General features: G+C 34.6%; 1 non-coding gene across 1 annotated transcript; it reads right to left on the minus strand.

The window, feature by feature from the left end:
- Positions 1-1,247: 1,247 nt before the first annotated feature.
- Positions 1,248-1,321, minus strand: Trnan-guu. The gene has a single exon. It is a non-coding gene; the product is annotated as a tRNA-Asn (tRNA).
- Positions 1,322-7,354: the final 6,033 nt, after the last annotated feature.

Genomic DNA, 7,354 nt, shown 5'->3' on the forward strand with positions numbered 1-7,354 from the left:
GATCATTCGTAATTTAAAAGAAAAATCATCAAAACTAATTCTGTTTTTATACCTTCAAATATAAACATTTTTAAATGTCTTTCAAAATAAACACACTTATGAAATGTATGTAATCGAAGAAGATATATTGACACGGATTAAACACAAATAATTATGTATCTGCAACATTGGTAATCTGATCAAATGTAAATATAAATCATTTCTGGAAATGTCTTACAAAACCGTTAATAGACTTAAGTAAGACGATAAATTAAAAACAGAAGAAATATGATTGTATCCGTAGTGTGATTTTCAACCGACAGAGTTCTAGATTCGTAATAATAAAACTTACAAACATTGGAAAGCCTTCGAGGCTCACAAGAGTACCGGTATGAAAACGTGAAACACATGGTAAAATAAAACCATTAATTTATTCAAATTAATAACTTCATGTAATATTAAAACAATTAACTAGTTTAAATAAAGGGTGTATTCGTTCTAAGTAACTAAATCTAAGGAAAAATTTAAGCAGAATCGAACAGATCTCACTAGAGTTGTGAATGTGTCATTTAATATTATTCTAGGGTTAAACGCAATTACTTATGGTAGGACACCAGAACACATAAATATTTTTGAAACATTTTACACTTCATTTTCAGTTTTGAATAGGGGAAAATAAAGATAGTTGGAAAACAAATCTATTGACAACCAATGGCACTTAAATATTTCATAGAGACTAATCATCCTCGAAGTAAGATGCACGAGTAATATTGCTCTCCCTTTCTGGTTTATTTACAGTTTAGAAAACATTGTTTGAAAATAGAAACTTTTAGTCATTTTAAATTGTTTAACAGCTACATTCAACATAATGAATATTAATGATAACATGAGTTATTAGTCTATTCTATAACATAAAAAATGTAATAAAGTAGTAGACAATCGTCTATATGGAAATGTATTGTTTTAGAAGAAGTTATATTCAAGTAAACATTTTAAGTGTGAGGCTACATTCAAACTCATTAAAAAGTACCAAATGTGAAAACTGGTGTCAATTAAGTAAAAAAACATGATGAATTAAAAAAAATCAATAGATACAATAGAATCATAATAAACATAATGTACATTTAGAAAGGTTGTGAATGTAAAAAATTACATAAAACACTAAACAAACTATTTAAGTGCTCCTATTAATTATTAAACGTAAGCCTTGATTATGAATGATAGGGATTCATAATTAAGACTGTAAGACTTAAAGTTGCAAAATCATACGCCCCCGGGTGGGCTCGAACCACCAACCTTTCGGTTAACAGCCGAACGCGCTAGCCAATTGCGCCACGGAGGCTGTTGATGAGAAGTAAGAAATCTTACTATACCAGCAAGAAATTTAAAGCAAATTACTGTACTTAATATTTAGAAAATCAAAATGCTGGTCTCTTAAAATTTGATTAGAGGGTTAATTTATAACCCTGATCCAGTTTTTTTTAAGTATGTGGACAATGACGTCCCAATTGAGAATAATATAAAACATCGTTATTATTTTTCTATCATTGTTTTTATGGCAATAATAAACCATAAATATGTACCGTTTTTATAGCACATATATTATAAATTTATATGGAGCAAATACTTTATAAATTAAACAACTTTTCGGAAATACTTGCTTTATTCCGAAATTTAAGTTCACCCAAAAGTTTACAAAGTTTACAAACTTTTGATTCAATTTTCTTCAAAATTCACTCAATCGGACAAATCTAATTAAGAGTCTGATTAAAAGGTATTAAAATTAAAATTAAACTAAAAATGTATACTTCTCCAAAAATGGTTTAAATTAACAAAACAAAATAAAAAGTTCTCTTCTCAAAATACTCAAAATTAATATAACACAAAAACTTGATATTTACTTTATGACCAAAATTTAATTCACAATACTTCAAAAAATTGAATTAAATTTTCAGACTCTGAAAGATGGGAAACTTTAGAAATTTTAATTACAGTATTATAAAATAAAAGATATTAACTATACGCTAGTACGGGACTTACTACTTTGAAGATTACGGAGGCAGATCGCAAAATAAAACGCACTAAAAATTTAAATACTTGAACTTGAATTTACACGCGATAAATAATTACTCTAAATCCCAACTATAGGGTTAGAGGAAGAAAACTTCAGCTTCGACCGGTACACCTTCTCGTCGTGGCTTCAAGACTCGACTGAACACTTCTGTCCCTCTCCAGGCTTGCCGGGTCGGAACGTAGACCGATCAGCTGATTACCGGTCCAACTGAACAAACAATGTCCACGCACCGCGTCTAGTTAACAGGAGCCTACTTCCTACCGCGATTCAGCATAAAGAATTAGAACTATGGTACATATTTTCCCTAGCCCGAAGCTGCAATCACGGTAGGAACCTAAACCTTTAAACACTCATCCCGGACTAAGTACAATAATATCCCTCCACATGCACACTTTTAAATAACAATTCTTTTGTACTTATCACTACGTGGAGGCTGTGATGTGTAGTCCGAGGGGTGATGTGGTAGGAGTGTCCGACGTCCAGTATGGCTCCCCAGGTAGCCATCGCAGAGGGATGTGGTAGGTGAGGAGTCGAGGCAGGTAGCTTCTCCAATGATTGTGCGGCCGGTGCAGTGCAGCGGCCTCGTTGATCTCGTGGTTGGCTGGCTCTGGTTCGCTAATAGCACTGCTACCTGCTCCTCCAATCCAATAACAATTTCAGCCAGCGAGGCATTGAGCTCATGGAGGACATTCCTTTTACAAAATATTCCCTCCGTATAATTGTATGGCTGTCAGTCTTTCACGGTGTTCTTATTGTACGCCTGCGCCAGTGTCACGAATGTAAACCATTACCAGATGTTGTTAATTACAATACAATCAATTTACAGGGATTACAATGGCACAATAATCAATTGTTTACACACAATAAACCTCATATAGTGATAAAAAACAATATTACCCTGTCCTTCTACATTTGAAGGAACAGGGAAGAAATATCACTATCAATACAACTCATTGTAGGCTATACCAAAAAATATTACCCTGTCCTTCTCTATTGGAAGGAACAGGGGACAACAACACCACAACATTACCAAAATTACCCTGTCCTTCTACATTTGAAGGAACAGGGAAGAAATATATCTCATGATATATCACAATACCTCTGTGTATTAATTTCATACACCATTAATGCCGTTCATTGTCCCTGAAAATTACATGGTTTACAACAACACTCCTATCACACACTTACACTGGTATTTCATATTATGACTTCTCATCTTAGCCATACAATTGCTGAAATAAAAAACGTCGTCACATCACCCTTTCATATTCCAATATTTATTTGTATTATTATAATAAACTACTGGACTCTCATACTTAACTTGTTTTTGTGTTTTGGGCCAAATTAATACATAAGTATAGCTATCTTTATTTTAAAACAAAAAACACATTTTACCAGGATCAATATTTCCATGTTATTTCCGATAAGCATTTCACATGAAAATATTCAATCATATTGCCCAGTCCTATCTTTACTGCCGTGTCATAAACTCTTTCACTTATCGGGCCCACTTAGTTTTCACTTATCAGAGTCACTTCGCTTTCACTTATCGGGTTCACTCGTAATTAAACTTTACGATACGGACTCATCTGAACAAATACTTTTACAAGGGGCCGAGTTATTCCAGCTTGATTACATCCGGACCTTTTTACAATTTACACAGGACGCTCTCAACAATATTCCTATCTCCTGCCCTCATTGTTCTTGAACCTTTCATAACCATAATTATTTTATAACCCCTTTCCGGTTACTAGCACTGGCCCTTATATTTAACTTCCGAAGGGACCTCGACATTTTTCTAAAATTCTAACGGTGTCGCTTTCAGAAGCATTTCCGCCCATACAATTTTATTTCAAATATAATTCCTTTTTGAGCAACAGATCCACATGCGCTAGCTCGATTTTTATTTTAAAATAATTTTCTTAAAATAAATCAAATATTCCAAACTCACAATATTATTCTAAGTCCTAAGTCTTACTCACTACACAAAATTATGCAGGTTTATACACAATGTTCAAGTTCATACAAGTCTTATACAAGTTACACACACTTTCATGAATTATACAAGTTTATACCAGTTTACAAGTTCTTTCCTGTAAATAACCTGTTGTACAAGTTTATGCTCAAAAAGAAATAGCAGAGTGGCGCAAATTATGTACCGTTTTTATAGCACATATATTTTAAATTTATATGGAGCAAATACTTTATAAATTAAACAACTTTTCGGAAATACTTGCTTTATTCCGAAATTTAAGTTCACCCAAAAGTTTACAAAGTTTACAAACTTTTGATTCAATTTTCTTCAAAATTCACTCAATCGGACAAATCTAATTAAGAGTCTGATTAAAAGGTATTAAAATTAAAATTAAACTAAAAATGTATACTTCTCCAAAAATGGTTTAAATTAACAAAACAAAATAAAAAGTTCTCTTCTCAAAATACTCAAAATTAATATAACACAAAACTTGATATTTACTTTATGACCAAAATTTAATTCACAATATTTCAAAAAATTGAATTAAATTTTCAGACTCTGAAAGATGGGAAACTTTAGAAATTTTAATTACAGTATTATAAAATAAAAGATATTAACTATACGCTGGTACGGGACTTACTACTTTGAAGATTACGGAGGCAGATCGCAAAATAAAACGCACTAAAAATTTAAATACTTGAACTTGAATTTACACGCGATAAATAATTACTCTAAATCCCAACTATAGGGTTAGAGGAAGAAAACTTCAGCTTCGACCGGTACACCTTCTCGTCGTGGCTTCAAGACTCGACTGAACACTTCTGTCCCTCTCCAGGCTTGCCGGGTCGGAACGTAGACCGATCAGCTGATTACCGGTCCAACTGAACAAACAATGTCCACGCACCGCGTCTAGTTAACAGGAGCGTACTTCCTACCGCGATTCAGCATAAAGAATTAGAACTATGGTACAAATATTTAATCAGATGGTTACGGGGACAACGTGGAAAACTGTGATAACAAGGCCCAGTATAATCTTGAACCTGTTTATCGATTGTTACATCGTAAAATGTTTAGAAATTCATTTTTAACTATTCATATTATTTTAGACTCCGTGGGAAATAACACCATGTAAGTTTTAGTAAATAGCGCCACGTAATGACTGGTTTATACTCATAACATTTATACTAACACTCTCAGCCTCATGTGAGCATGATGGGTCAAGATAATTACACCTGTTACAGATTATCATCAACTGCTGGGGCTAAAGTTTTAATAAAAGTTTGAAAGTTCCCAATGTGTAAAACTATGTCAGAAGTGATTAAAAGGAATAAAACGAATTGTTTGTTCTAATCCAAAGTAGAAAAAAGGTAATGGAGGATTATTTATAAGTATCAAACAAATAAGAGATAAATAAAGTTCATTAAATGTTAGTCAAATCAAATCAAAATGCCTTTATTTACAAGCGTTTCTCAGTACATACACTGTTTTGCAGAACAACTCAAGTCATTTAATGGCCTTAAATACTAAATAAAAAAGACTTGTGATTAAAACTAAAAGGAACAACATTGGATTATACTAAATACTAAAACTTATACACTAACAACTTAAATAAGTTATTTATCAACACATATGTAGTCCTTAAGTTTTAATTTAAAAGAATTGCAACTGTATTGCTTAAGGCTAAGGGGGAGGTCATTGTACAATTTAGGGCCGAAAAACGAAAAACTTTTCCTCCCGACTTCATGCCTGACTTTTCGAAAGTCAAGAAGGTAGCCATGGCGGGTACTGCGTTGCGAGACCCCCTCCCGTAACAACAACCGCTCGCTCAGGTACTGCGGTTCCTGGTGTGATAGGACCTTGTGGACCAATGAGCAAGTCAACATCCTGCAGACGGACTCCACTGGTAGCAGGCTGGCAGCATCTCGAAAGGGGGACACGTGATAAAAACGTTTCAAGTTGAAAATGAAACGCACCGCAGAGTTTTGAAGTCTCTGAATACGTTTTACGTCCCACCGCTAGATGCTGTTACCATAGGCTGGATAGCAGTAATAAATGGCGGAAAAAACCATCGACTGCATAAGCTGAGGCTTCGCAAATTCCGGCAGTAGAGATCTGAATCTGTATAGACCTCTTAATCTGCCAAGTGCATGTTGTATGACATAAGTGACGTGTTCAGAGAATGTTAGATCGCTATCAAGCATGATGCCGAGCGTTTTCACCCTGTCACACAAGGTCAAAAACTCCCCATCAAGAGCAATCCCCACAAAACTGTCTGTCAAGGCCTGTATTGTGTTGTGTGGTATAGTATGAAGGACAGTGCACTTGCCTACATTGAGCTTTAACCCATTGTCTACATACAATTTACTGATGTTTTCAAGATCAGAGTTTATATGGGCAAAAGCCACCTGAACTGAGCTAGGGTCATAGGACAAATGCAACTGGCAGTCATCAGCATACATATGAGCCGTACAGAGTTTAATACACTTTGGGAAGTCAGAGGTGTACAGATTAAACAGTACAGGACCAAGACAACTTCCCTGAGGCACACCTCGCTCCCTACTTAGAGAGACAGATGTCTCGCCCTCAACCCTTGTCACCTGGCTTCTTCCTTCAAGATAAGACTTCACCCACTCAATAGCGTTTTCTCCAAAGCTGTAACAGTGCATCTTGGCCAACAACATTTTGTGACTAATTGAGTCAAATGCCTGTGAATAATCCAACATAACAATGGAGTTGTATTTTCCACTGTCTTTTGAGTCAATCAAATCTGAAAATAAGTTCATCAGGGCAGTGCAAGTACTATGATTATGTCTGAAGCCAGATTGAGTTTTAGGAAGAATGTTCTTATCATCAATTGCTTAGTAACAATTTTCTCCAATATTTTGGACATCGCTGGTAAAATCGGTATTTGCCTAAGGTGATTAACACTATGAGGGGTGGGTACCTTAGGTAAGGGATGAACTATACTTTCTTTCCATCTTTGTGGAAACATGCCTTCAGACAAGGATTCATTTATCAAATGTGTGATGGCACCTAGTGCATATGGACTCACGGCTTTAATCATCTGAATAGTAATTTCATCGCTGCCCGCTGCTCTGGTTTTTATTTCATTCATTGCTGATTTCACGTCCTTTTCAGTGACTGCATGGAAGTTAAAATTAACGGCATCATTATTTATCTTGTTCGAGTTGAAATAAATTACTTTTTCTTCACTAACCTCATTTGCACTGCCCATCTCAACAAAGTATCTGTTAATATCATTTATATTCAAATTATGAGGCAAACAGTTATTGATAGAATTTCCAACTACATTGCATTTCTTGAGG

Source organism: Homalodisca vitripennis, chromosome 8 (assembly GCF_021130785.1).
Source record: "Homalodisca vitripennis isolate AUS2020 chromosome 8, UT_GWSS_2.1, whole genome shotgun sequence".
Classification (NCBI taxonomy): Eukaryota; Metazoa; Arthropoda; class Insecta; order Hemiptera; family Cicadellidae; genus Homalodisca; species Homalodisca vitripennis.